General features: G+C 35.3%; 1 protein-coding gene across 1 annotated transcript in view; it reads left to right on the top strand.

The window, feature by feature from the left end:
* LOC149798135 (NF-kappa-B inhibitor alpha-like) overlaps nucleotides 1-14,702 on the top strand; it is a 46,971-nt gene that overhangs the window by 15,864 nt on the left and 16,405 nt on the right. Inside the window, exons 2-3 of the mRNA XM_089963235.1 lie at nucleotides 4,752-4,805; nucleotides 7,371-7,487. The gene's annotated coding sequence lies outside the window, so the exon portion shown is untranslated. The remainder of the gene's footprint in view (nucleotides 1-4,751; nucleotides 4,806-7,370; nucleotides 7,488-14,702) is intronic.

The following is a 14,702-nucleotide window of genomic DNA, read 5'->3' as shown; positions in this document are numbered from 1 at the left end:
ACCAGTTAGTGAGGCCCTCCTGCCCTACATGTTAATGGTTGCTATATTGTATGTGTCGTTATAATGTATGAATTATTTTATTATAAAGGTTTGGGAAAGTGTTATTAATTTTTCAATAATTGTTTGTTCTAATTTTTATTTTTATTTATCTTTTAGTGATTTTATTTTCATTCATTTTTTTATATTATTATTTGTTTTTTTTTCTTCTTTCCTTTTTTAATTTTTTTTCTTCATTCGAAATATTCATCAGTGTCTAACCGGTATTCTTCTGCCATTCTCGCTTCTTCTTCTTCTTTTTGCCGTCTTCTTTTTTCTCTTCTCCTTTCTCTGTTTGATTCTCGAGTTTCTGTGTTTGTTGTTTTGTTACTGATTTTTGTATATATTTTCCGGTATTTTGCTCGCCTCTCACAGTGTTCTCTTGTATCTTCCTTTCTCCAGTGTTAATTGTTGCTTCTTTGTTTTCTTTTACTGTTTGTTTTTCTATTGTTTTTGTTTTGGTTTGGGTTAGTGGATTTACTAGTTGTGCTGGTTCTGGGATCGTTGTTTGTTGTACTAGGAGCGTTGGTTCTGTTTTCCCTGTTGTTGTTAGTGGTATTTGTGATATCTGTTGAGTCTTGTTTATTCGCTCATTTTGATGCATTTCTTTTGTTTGTCTCTGTACCAGTTCTTTCTGGTGATTTTGGTGATGTTGTTGTTCTTGTTGTTGTTGCTGTTGATTTTTCTGCCTTTGTTTTGGAGTTGGTTTTTCTTGCTGCTGAAGTTGCCTGTTCTCAGTTACCATCCCTTGTTGGTTATGTTGTTGTTGTTGTTGTTGCTGTTGGTTCCTTTCTTGTGATTCTCTAATTTCTGTTTGTATCTGCTGATTTGTTGGGCATTTAAAAGGCGTATGTCCTGTCTTCTCACATCTGTTGCATTTGAGGTCATAGATACATCCTTTATACCATGTTTTTGCTAGGAATCCATAAATCAAGAAAGCTCTCTTTGTTTCTTTCAGTTTGCTTTTTTCAATTTCTAATATTCGTATCCCATTATATACTGTTGTTAGAGGGATCGTTGCCAGTCTTGATGTTATTACTTTTATGTTGAATTTCTCTTCGAAACGTATCACCACTTCCTCTAATGGAATTTCCAGGGGAATGTAAGTCAGATGTAGTTCTCCTGTTGTTTTTTTATACTCTCCTTAAAATAGGCGTTGGTTCCTTAACCCTGACTTTTTCTTTACCTTCATATATCTCTCCATAAGGTAGTATCGGTGTTTTCCCTTTGGGTCTAATGATATATCTTTTGTATCAAATAGGGTTGATTGAGTACAATCTATTTACGTTGTCCGGATTTAGTACTTTAATTGCAATCATCACGGCTGATGATCCCGGTATTTTCTCTCTCAGTTTATGTGACATGTCCAGCTCTTGTGCTCCCTCCTTATATGCACACTCAATAAAACTTCCTTCATATGTTTAAATTCGCCTAAGCTATTGGAACTTTTGTAGGTTTTTCAGTTCATTTCTACCCGCCATGTTTTCTCGTGTTTCGCGTGCTTTGAGTTCACCTTGGTTTTCAATCTGTGCTGTATTTTTCTGTGTTATGATTTATTTTCTTTTTGATTCATCTACTTCATTCCTTGTTCTGCCATCCAATGTCAGTTGTAATCAGTTGTAATCCTAGTTCCTTTTTCAGAATCTGTGATTTTCTTTACATGGTTTACTTTGTACTTTTCGAGCTGGCTTCAGCTTACGTGCAGTGGTAACATTCATTGATAACCAGTATTCAGTATAATCAATTTAGGAAATAAACACCAATATCTAACTGACTAATTCAGGTACAGTGCATTTCGCCCGAGGTTAATTATGAAAGCTTGTGGACAGGTGATAACAATAGATAATAGATGATAATATCCCCCATGAGGAAAGTACAGATAAAGACGCCATGGGGCTATGTCACATGGGGCTACGCGAAGTGAACAGGCCCATGGAAGAGTCTGAAAAAGGAACCCTTATGGAAGGGATAATAAAATATAGAATAAGTAACATTTTTAACCATATAAATACATCACCCTAGGTCCCCCGCCCCCCCCCCCCTTTTTTATACTCTATCAATACTAGCCATAGTACAGCTCCATACTGTACTAAATACCCCGAAAGGGAAGACAAATTATAATAAAAATATTTTGGTACTTTGGCATAAATTTAAATAAAAGAGAACCTGATTGAGATGGGAGACATACACAAAATAAAGAAAATATAGACCCCACATCGAGCACAGTTCAATCTTTTTCTATATGCGAGAGCGACATATAGTACACACATATAAACCAATAGGGTTTCAAATTTATACACAATATAACGCTACTCGCAGAAAATTCCAAATTAAAAGAACACTCCCGGTGGAATGTAAAGACGGGAAAAAAAATAAAACAACTGGGAATAGATTTGACACAATATGCTGTCCCCACACGAAAACAAAAAATAGCAATCATAACACATAGCTCACTCATATAGCAAACATGGGACGTAGGCGACCCTAGCAAGGTCGACAGAAAATACAAGGGAAGGAATCCCGAGAGGGTAATCGAAATCACTCTCGGATGAACAACCCTATAGACACACTAGGGAAAATTTTGAAATACCCATCTCGAAATTTCTAAATAATCTCAAGTTCTAAATTTCCAAAAAATACAAACAACACACCTTCGGGGGAAACATAAACCCTTTACAACCTTCTGGCTAAATTAGGGGGTGGGGGCATCTGTCTGGTGCCCACAAAAGAAAAGGAAAAAAAAAAAAAAAGAGGTTAATTGACTCTTACATTGGTGCACTGTCGCTTTAATTAAATAGGACAATTTTGTCAAACTATATCAACCAATAATTATTTACGTAAAGAAACTAGCCGACGGCGTAACATCTAGCTGATGGCATAACATCTCTGGTGAAGATTGGTTGTATAATTTATAAGCAAACCAATAATTAAAGTGACGGATTTCATTTATCATTTGTATATAATAATTTCTATTAAAGAAATAAAAGAAAATATGATAATCGGCTTCTACACCGGTGACAAAATATAAAGTTTCTACTTCCCTCGCGTAATATTTCCTTATATCTACTCAAAATTGTAGATATCCTGTATTTGTTTTTTAATTTTATTTTATTTCATGTTGTTGTAATTATTTTATCGATTGTGTCCTATTTGGAATTTACAGTTGGTATCACAATGTCATCTGTCGTATTGTCCTTTATAATGGGGGGGGACCTTGCTAAAAGCCTAATAAAAGGCAACTTTTTATGCAGCTACTAATTTTTTAATTACAATTTAATTTTTTTTAATTTAATTTTGAAAAGTCATAAATAAACAAAGTCAATAGTTAAAGAGTAATGCAGATATATCGGCAAATGTTGTTTAAAAATTGAACCAAAATGGGTCATATGTACTTATTGAATTTAGGACGTCCGACCGAGGAATTTTGTTGAAAAAATTAACATGTTTGACAGCGTTTCCACTTCGACTTACTGCTGTCAACATTATAGTCTCCTGGTTGCCATATTGACATACCGGTGTCAACAACATGGCCTGCTGGTTGACATATCGAATAGCCAGAGTCAATGACAGAATTTACCGTACTGGTTGGTTTGTGATGTGGACATTAGACCTAAGACTGAGAAAAATAAAACAAAATCAGTCAACACCCTTGCTCCAGAATTAATCACAACCAAAATTACTCCGTCTCTGGAAAAGAAATGTATAGGTTCAAGCCTGGACTGAGTGGATTTCCTATAAAGGATTAATATATTTTCATTTATTTGCTGTCGAATTTTGTCGTTGTTATCAAGCAGATAGATTGGCAAAAAAAAACCACTGATTTTATTAGCTTTTGATGACACTAATAGTTTCTCCTTCTTTCGGAATCATTCCATGGACAGTTCCTTTGTTCCAGCACTGGGTTTTGTTTATTTCAAAACTGATTTTAAAAAATACTACATACTAGTACACTCGTTTATAAGAAAAGTCGAAATGTAAACCGAATAGACCCAGATCTGCCGTTGTATAATGCGCCGGCAGATCTGGATCTGTGCAGTTTGAGGAGTAATCAGTAGAACAATCAACATAGACTCTGATCTGCAGGCGCATTGCTACGGTAGATCATGATGTTTGCGGTTTACAGTTTGACTCGTCTTATAAGCGAGTAAAGATGGTTCTAACAGTTACAATTTACCGCTCTGAAACACGCTACCTTCAACCATCAGAGACCGTTCGCCATCAAAGCAAATCCTTGGCTTGCGAAAATAATGAATACGTTTTTATAACAGAAATTTGTTGTTTGTAATACGAATCAGCTAAAGCAAACAATAGCATAACACGTAGGGGTTAGGGAACGACCATTTAACGTTCAATGCAGAGAGCTGGGATTCTCTTTCAGATGGTTCCAAATTATTTAAAAGGTATTTTTGATGGTTTATGTGTTAACAAGGGTCCCTCTTAGAAATAGAGAACCCAGAAAAAACTACTACCCTTTCACAAGAAGCAGTTGTCCTTGCACATGCTAAATCGAGGGTGGGAACCCAGAACAGCAGAATTGCAGGGCAAGCAAGCGATACTAGTTTTGCCTGCTTATAATCACATTTTTGTTTTAAAAAATCGAAGATATAAATCGAAGAGATGAGGAACGTTTCCACCCAATAATGTTAAAATAACTTCACTTCCAACGGATTTTCAAAGTGATATAAATTTTGTGTTACTTCAATATGTTCTTCCAGGTTACTACAAGAACAAGAACAAGAACCCAAAAAGCTTGAGTTGCATTAAAATTGGTAATGTATATTTTCAGTTAAATGTTATTACACCATCTATTATCATATTTTATTGGCGTTTATGTACTTGAAATTGAATTGTTATCTGGTTACACTATACGTCTTTTATTTGAACAATGTATAATTGTACTGATGAGTCGTTGATAACAACAAGAAACGACATACTTTGTTATCTTGGAAATCTTTTTCTCTGAAAAAAGGAATGGTTCACTTTGTAAATGGGTTTAAGCCAAAAGTCAAAATCTAGTCAAACACTATTTCTCTGGTTTAGTTTGCTATACATTCTAATATCGTTATTTAAGGAAACAAATATGTATGACTTCATATTGTAAAAACAACAGACGCCGATATTTTAAAATTTTGTTTAGTTAGTATGACTTTGGTTCCGTACATTTGATTTTATATAGCTTAATCTCTCCATGGGATTTTCTTTTCTTTTCCTGACAGTCCTGCATATAAAAGAGCCCTTAATAGCCATAATTAATTCCACTCATGCTGAACTTATCGTCAACAGTGATCTTTAAAAGTTAAAAGTAAATAACCGCTATTCTGCTTAGTTGAAGTCCTTTTCTCCGTTCGTCTTTTTATTTTCAAACTGTCGTATTATGTATATTTGATTTTCACTATTTGATAGTTGTTTGTTTTTTGATTTCATGATATGCTGTTGGTCATGTAAAATGTATTTTTTTTAACTGGCCTCGCCTAAAATCAGTGAAATTTTTGCAAATAACAGAATATACCTTTTACTTAGTTAAGGATAATTATTAGGGTTATTATCTTGGTCTGAATCAAGGACATTGTGTATACAATGTTCTTTATTATAATTTTAGTAACATACTTTCTAATTATAACTAACATGTTATCTTAACTTTTGAAACCTTCTAGAAGGAAAATTTCCATTAAGTGACGTAGCTTGTTTTAAATAACATTTTCACTTTATATTTTAGGGAAATAAATTATTTGCTGATTTTTTAAAAGCTTGTTACTTATTACTCCTTTATGTTACTTATTTTAACACAAAAGGGTTGTAATAATCATCTGAAATGCAAGCCACTTGTAACGTTATTATAAGATACACGATGTATGTTTTTTGGTGAAAATGTTACGCACAAGTTTTGCCACACTGTACAAGGGGAATAACGCTTCAGTGATTGTTACAATAAATGTCGAAAATTATTTAAAGCTCCATCCACTTAAACTTATTTTCATATTAAGAGTGTGGTGTGGATGGATATATATATATATATATATATATATATATATATATATATATATATATATATATATATATATATATATATATATATATATATATATATATAATGTGATAAAACGAGTATATGCATGTTGCCACGGTTACCACAGTGATATTACATATATGTTCTCTGAGATAATTATTTATATTGAAGCTTGTTTTAGTGAGGAGGAATGTATAATGATTCTTATACAATGCGAGCACAATACGAATTAATAATACCCCAAGAAAAGATTTTGTCGTTATCTAAAGAACCGAAGTTGATGTTCTATCATATACTTTTATACTCGCTTATAAGATGAGTCCAACTACAAACTGCACAGACCCAGATCAGTCATCGCATAATGCGACGGCAGATCAGGTCCTGTGCAATTTGTTAGGGGTAATAAATACGTCAAATATTATAGGCCCTGATCTGCATGCATTTTTCATTACGGCAGAGCAGGATTTGTTTTAATTTTTTTTTTAAGTGTGACTCGACTTATAAGCGAATACAGACGGCAACAAAATCTTAAGTGTTTAATTCTCACCGATTCCGTGATTAATCAAACTCAAACGTTGACTTGAAAACAAGCGACACATTAGTACTGCATATATAGCACAAGATATGTCACTTCAAACTGTTCTCGCTATACTCTTGGCCAAATTATGGATATGTACACTTTATGTAGTAACTCAAATATTGAACGGTCTGGCAAGCTGCCATTTCTTTTATTTAAAGCGTTTATTCTTGGATTTATTTAAGTGGAACAAAACACATTAACAGATAGGGTGTAAAGTCTGAAGTCACCGCACACATTGTCTCGCTAATCATTGTCGTATTTCGCACGAGGTATTATTTACACCACTTTTAATCATACAAATTGAAAAAAAGGTATAATTTACGCAACACCTAATTGATTCCAGTAGATAAAAAATATCTTATATCTTAAAAGCTGTGTGAGCATTTATTGAAAAAAAACGACCGAAACCTGGTATGTAGTTATATGAAATATTAATTAGAGACAACTAAAATAATTCCACATACATGACCCCTTTACTGTGATTGCTGTGACGACAGATCCGGTCCGACTATATGGGCGAATTAGGCGGCCGCCTAGGGCACCAGGCTACTAGGTGCGCCAAATCAGACAGATTGAATAGTTCCCGGCTGTGGGGGGTGCGTGGCCAAAGTCACAGTTTGCCTAGTGCGTCAAAAGCTTAGGTAGGCCATGTGTTATGAATTGCTAAAGTGAATATGTCTTAACTGCAATTTAAGCTAAGAAAATTTCTTTGTAAACATGTGGGGATTTTCTTTTTTGTTATTGTAGAAACGTGAATCTGTCATTGGTCATTGGAAGACTTTCTTTTAATTTCGGAAGGGGTCAGTCTCTTCCGTCTTGAAGATGATTAGTTCTTACACGCTGTCAAGCTCTTCAGTTTGGGAGGTAAGTAGTTTCTGCACGGAGTCCGCTATCACATAATACATAAATATAAGTGATCGGTTTTGAAAAAGAGCGTAACATTTAAAGTTTGACTTATCACAAGACCGGAAAAGGACACATGTAGAAATTTACAAAGCATTTATGTACACGGACAACTTAATGCCTTGACTTTCGTTTATAGCAGCAACATTAAAACGTGGATAAGTTATGGGTCTAATAAGACGTATTTCTTGGTACGATAACACCAGTCAAAACGATGATAATTGTGAGGTGGGTTTGACCACTCACAATATGTCATGTTTTCACAAATTATCTTAGTCGCATAATCTGGCAACTGTCCTGCAGCAAAATTTACTTGATGTTTATGACATAAAAAGCCTGGCATGTGCCGTTTCACAGCAGATCGAACTGCTCTCAACATGATGTGTATGTCTGCGTGAAATAAATAAGTAGTTGCTTAACTTCCCTTTCCTTTATACCCCTCGATCCATATTTGAAAACAAAAAGCATCAAAGATATTAAAAAATCCACAGAACATATATAGTCACTTTATTCATCAATTTATAATAGCTAGCATGATTGTTGCCAAGGAGTCTCTAACGCTGTAAAAAAAAAATCCAAGCTTCAAACCAAGCAGGAATTTCTTTATTAATTCCGCCGCCACATTTATATGGGCGAGTCTATATTTTCAGAGAGCAATGGTGACATTTTTCATTGCCTATGATAAGTGCTCAATAATTCCGTAAATTTCCGTAACTTTGGTCATTACATACTAATGAACACACGTGTATAAGAGTTATACAGCTTGCCTTTTTTTTAATTTTGTTCAATTGTGTTGAGAATTTTAAAGATAGATATTGCAAATACTGGATGCAGACGACACGGGTTTCGCTTTATATGTATCACTGAAAATGGACTTTTCCATGAACCGGAAAAAAGATAGCAATCAAGATCGTTGCTTACCGTGAAAACTTTCTTTTGATTTGAAACACAAGCAAGATGACAGTGCTAGGGACCCCTTGGCGACAATCAGGACCGACAATGGGGAGGGGGGATATGTAACATTTTGTTTGAACAAGAACTAGTAGAGACTCGGGTGTTTCTTACCCCAGGGCCTGTGCTTGCTCTCTACGGCCCTGGCGACAATCAAGTTAGAAATGATAAATTAATGAATGAAATGACTAAGTTTTGCGAGGTACAAACAAGTGGGTATGCATATACTGTAGCTATGATATGGTCTCGTCGACTGATATGTCATTACTGAGTGGTACAGGCATAAAAAGGAGACAGGAATACTAACATTAGTAATACACCTCTTCGTTAAAAAAAAATACGAAATTGGAAGAACATCAAAGGATTCAGTTACATATGGGCATCGTTTATTCATCGATGTTCGGCCAATTTCTTGTTTGTCGTTACGGTTGGTAAGGGAGATCACTCATACATCACAAAATGCTGCTAATCAATAGTCTCTATACAACGTTTGAATTATATTATAATGGTTCTTTCACCCAAAAGCCTGTCGGGTGTGTCATTCAATATTCAGCTCAAACCATCTTAATATGTGTGTCGATTTCATTCCATCCGACATTTTGCTCCATGCAGTAGAATGCCTGATTATTTGATAACAGTTGCGATAGATGCGAATATTGCACGGATATCTGAATGGGGAATAAGTGAATGATAAAATAAAGAGATCTTTATGAAGTTCTAAAAAACAAATAAACGTATCAAGGACATAAAAGCGGAAACAACCAACGTGCTGTTTAGCAGCTGGCAACGAAAGCATATATATTCAAAAAGGAACGAAGAGGTTTTCTTGTTCACTGCTGACTTTAAAATTGAACCTTATATATATATTGTCAGTAATACGTAAAAAAAATTGTGTGTGTTTAACAGCACATAAATAACTAATTAGTGCAGGGGCTATGGGAATAAAGTGCCTGGCACAGGGATACACCACAATAGCTGACTCGGGCAGGTCCTAATATAATTCCCAATAGTGACCTTTTGGCTTGTGAGCCCGGCACTCTAGCACGTGCGCAAAGCCACCTCGCTACCACGTACAATGTAATAACATAGCATATTCAGGAACAATAAGAAATAAAGATTAGTCTGGTTCCCTGACCGACCTCCACTCCGTTACTCTTATAATCTATCTATCTATCTATCTATCTATCTATCTATCTATCTATCTATCTGTCTGTCTGTCTGTCTGTCTATCTATCTATCTATCTATATATCTATCTATCTATCTATCTATCTATCTATCTATCATGTACATGTATGTCTTCATTACTAGCTAAGCAATGCATATCTATGAAATTCAAAAGGTTTCTGACGAAATACTTTGATAACCTGTTCATTAAGCAAACACATTCGCGGCGGTTTACACCATTCAGAAGTAAGTAGATTTAGTTTCTCTGCGCTACAAGAAATTGAATATAGGTAACTTCTCATTTCTAGTTATTCGCTTTGTCTCCTGTTTAATTTTGCCATACCTTGTGTGGATTAGTTTGTATGTTTATTTTTTTCTTCTAGTATTGCTTGGAGAAATGAAGACACGAGTTTACAACGTGATTCCATATTTATCCGCTTTCAATAGCTTTTAATACGTTTTCTCTTGAAATTTTATTATATTTCATGTATTGGCACGCAGTTCACTAAGAACATGCGTCTAAGAGTCTACAGTCAAACATTATCGTGCGCAAATTGTTTTCGTCCAGTTTTAAGGATTTTATACGCATTACCGGTATTTGTTATTTTATACAGCATACATTTTACAGAATTTTTAAACCTATAATTTGTCTTGTATTTAATTTTACATTTTTGGGAAAGTTTTATCTTCCTTATGTTTTGTCTTTAGCTTTACCTTTTAAAACCTAACTATTTGTTGGCACTGGATATCCACTTATATGCTGATGTGCCATAAAACACATACATACATACATACATACATACATACATACATACATACATAAGGGGTCCCGAGTGATCTAAAGCGCTCACCGTTCCGGATCACTGCCATCTCACCTCTGTTTGTGTGGGTTCGAGTCCAAGGCTCGGCTAGCGTGGGTACGTGGGAAGGCCTGCCAGTAGCTTCTCGTGGGTCGGTGGTTCTTCCCTGGGTTTTCCAGGGTTCTTCCTCCACCAGTTATACTGGCCGCCATGTATAGCCTATATTGTGCTGAAAAATGGCGTTAAACCCCACAACAACAACATACATACATACATACATAGTTTACAATTCAGTCTAATCGCCTTTCAAACTGCTTTCAGCCAGTGATTCGAATTATTTTTCAGCACATTATAGGCTATTAGTGGTGGCCAGTATAACACGTAGAAGAAGAGTCACTAACCCACGAGAAGCCACTGGCAAGCTTTTTCACATACTCTCATAGACCGAGCCTGAGACTCGAACACACGCGGACAGAGGTGAGATGACGGTGATCGGTGAAGTCGAGCGCATAGGCAACTCTGCTACCGATGCCATTCCATGGAAATGCATTTATGCAAATATTTCGATATATAAATATAAAATGTAATTTCAAAATATCTCATAGAAAGTTAGAATCTATATTCTCGCCCATATTAAAAAATATATTCTGCTTTTTAAAAGTATTTGCATACTTTAGGTGCTTTATTAAGTTAACATGGCCAATACAATAAAATTACTAAATCACTTAAATATAATGACTTTTTACCCCTTCTATATATTGTATTGCTTGATTTCGTAGAATTTGGTAAAGTAAAATGGAGTTAAAATTAAACAAACACGCTCTATTAACGCTGTATTAGAGAAGAGTAATGAACGGTATCCAACAAGCGTGACAACATTTCATTAAGTATTCGATTGCCCGTTTTGAACATGATAACTTGAACAGAACCAACCATTCTTTTCATGATTTCGATCAATTATCGAGGAATTCCTTGTATGGCATTTATTTTACATATTGTAATTGGCCTCATTATAAATGGATGACTCGTAAAGAGACCAGCAGCATGGAGACCTTAGATCATCATTTATCCCGACATAAAAAAGAAAAACTTTTCAACAATTTATCGCCCTCGTTCAATTTATATTGGAAACGCCTATTTCAACCATAATAAAGATTGTGGAGCTTAAATTATTGGCAAATTAAAGGCGTATAAATTATTAAATTGAAAAGTACATGATACGTACAAATGCCTATATCCAGGACTATGTTCCATCCATTTGGGGGATGTAGATGCAGTGGAAAGAATATGTTGGTTGGTACATGCAGGCAAGGCAATGGCCGCCATAAGTAGAGGGACTGGGTTTAAATCTCAATAGAGGACGATTTTAAAACTGTCGAACCTGTATGATAATATTCTTTCTCTATATATGATGTCACGTCGTATTACAAGTATCCTTCAGCATCATCCAAGGACAGCACTTTCCACTCCCTCTCTCTCTGTCTCTCTGTCTCTCTCTCTCTCTCTCAATTCCTTTGTAATTCAGAATCTTCACTACACTATATTGTCATCCTCCTTTTGTATAAATATTTTATTTTTATTTTTGACTTTCGTGAGTTTTTTTTTTAAAAACTTCTGTAACCTATGTTCTTTTTTCCCTTTCGTTTTAAAGATGCTAGAGTGGTTCTGTTGAGATCGTGTGTCTCCTTTGTACTGACTTTAACCAGCGGACTGGACTGGTAGAACCGATTGAATTTCCCAGTACCCTGTTTTCATTATTGGTTTTTAACATTTCATATGTGTTTTCGTGTTGTGTACCAGAAGTTGCGTCATTATTTATCTCCCATGATGCATATGGCTAAACACCGTCCATTCTAGTCATCATTGCTTTACCACCTTGATATAAGTAAAATAAAATAACAAAATTAAGGACTGTATCCAGCAGGGACAACATTCGGTTTATTTGGACATTTAACCATACATTGTATTAAAGTCCTAACTAGACAATTCTAATACCTTTCAAAGCACGAATTTGTCCCAAAACCTAAATCCAGAACCGTTTAAGAAGTATATGATCACTGAATTTACGTACGATGGGAATCAATATTTAATAAATCACATCTTAAAATGAGATTAATATCTACGTTTAATCGGTTTATCCCGTGGATTATGTCAATTAATAATTATAGCGTGGTACTCTAACATGTTTTCGGCAATTTCCTTCATTTGTTGTAACACACACACACACACACCATTTTGTCTATGTTATTGAGGGCCGCATATGCTATTGGCAGTTTAACGGCCACATTTTGCAGTATAATTGAATGTTTATTACCGATTAGGATAAGGACTAAGCCTATAATTTTGACTCTACATCTCCAGTGCAAAACATTACCATTCATAATGGGAAAAGTGCGCTCGTTATACGATGTTGTCAGTTTCTTAAGCTAGCTTAAATAAACAGAATAGATAGTCGTATCGTGGTATATTTCGGCCTGTTTATTCTTTTTGTTGATTTCGGTCAAATCTGTACCATGCAGCTCAAAGCATGCTTCCGCGTAGTGATCAATTTGTAGCAGGAGCCTTCAGTTACCTGTAACGTTGGCATACCGCATGTGTTACTTGGTTGTGAAGCGTCGTGTGTCTTGACGATCGTTCTTCTTTTGGAACATGCTATATTCAACAGGTGTGCTTCGAGGATTCGTGAAATTGTAAATTTCAAGTTCGACGAAGGCATCCGTTGCTACGTTAAAACCATGTCAGTTCACCTACCATATTTCTGTTCGGAATCGCCCTTTCCTTGCACATCTGAGATAACTGGTTAGATACACTATTTAGACACGATCAAGAATATGTTGTCGCCCATCACAAATTGATCGTTTCCCCTGGGTTCTCCGATTGCTCAACCTACAAGACTATACTACGCCAATATCTGAACCATTCTGAGTGTGTCGCTTGTGTTGTTAGAACAAGTGCAATCGATGGAAAATGAATAATGTTTAGTCATTCCTTTGCTTTGACAGACTTCAATAAGTAAGTCAAAAGAAAAAAATTGTTTGTGAGCAAAAAGCACAGTCACCCAGTGGGGGAAAGAAACACAAAAATAAACCGTAAACTCGTTTGTCTTATCAAATACTTTTAAAAATGTGCACACAACAGCATATTTTATTTAATAGTTATTAAAGAAAGATAAAATATGAACACATCAAGGTGGCAATGTTGACGATAAAGTTGGTATTATACGGTAGCGGTGTTTACTCTAAGTCGATTACAGTATCCGAATTGCAAGTAAAACTTCGTTGGATTAATTGATAGTAAAAGCTCATTTGAAATTGTGTTTGTGTTTTTATTATGCACATACATTCAATACAGATTATTTTACTTTGCTTCACTTGATCAGTGAAGATAAAACATAACAAAAGATTGTCGCGTTACGCAGCTCGCTCTCTATTTAATTAGCATACGTATAAAGCCTTCCCGGTGTCAGTATCCAATACCTATGACAGTGTCACAAGTAGCTAAAACTTTGCTAACAATAACACCGTCGTCGTAGATAACACCTAATATACATTTCAATGACAACATTTAAGTTTTTCCTACTTCTTGAAGTTACTATTACCCTGTGTGGAATCCAATCCATTCCAGTATAGCACATGTCGTTAATAGAACATTAAAGCGATAGACTCGTCTACTTTACTGGACTCACGGTACTAAGTTTCCATAGTGAATCCATATAAATCCAATAGTAAACATATGGAAGCACCATGATATTAATGCAAGCTAATAAATAGAGAAAACCATATGTCCGCGGCAGCTTTTTATTCTACACGGGTTGTCAATTTCGAACCGATTTTCAGGTGACAATTTCAGAAACGAATGTTGCAAGCATCAAATTTGTATAAGGACTGAACTTTCATCAATAAAACATTGTCTCTGTTGTTTCAGTTACAACTAGGATAAGCTCTCAAAACATTCTTTTACTAAGATCAAACTTGCATTATCAACCTATTCTGGTTAGCCAAACCCATAAATACTCGACTATATCTTACCAGATTCTAGATTGGTTCCCATTCTTCCATATAATTAGTACCGTCAGACTAGCAAGATGCTCGTAGATACGCAGTAAAGCTGTCAACATAATGCAGTTAACTTCCCCCTCTGAGTTCATTTTGTGTTTCTGCATTGAATGGGTTAATGATTTCAACCTGGCCTTGTATTTCTACTCATCTGTTGTATCCTTTCTCTCTTCCTTTCCGACCTATCTCCAAATTCCTTCTCCTC

This window comes from Sinohyriopsis cumingii, chromosome 6 (genome assembly GCF_028554795.1).
Source record: "Sinohyriopsis cumingii isolate HCF-2022 chromosome 6, ASM2855479v2, whole genome shotgun sequence".
Taxonomy (NCBI): domain Eukaryota; kingdom Metazoa; phylum Mollusca; class Bivalvia; order Unionida; family Unionidae; genus Sinohyriopsis; species Sinohyriopsis cumingii.
This window is presented reverse-complemented; position numbering and strand designations above follow the sequence as displayed.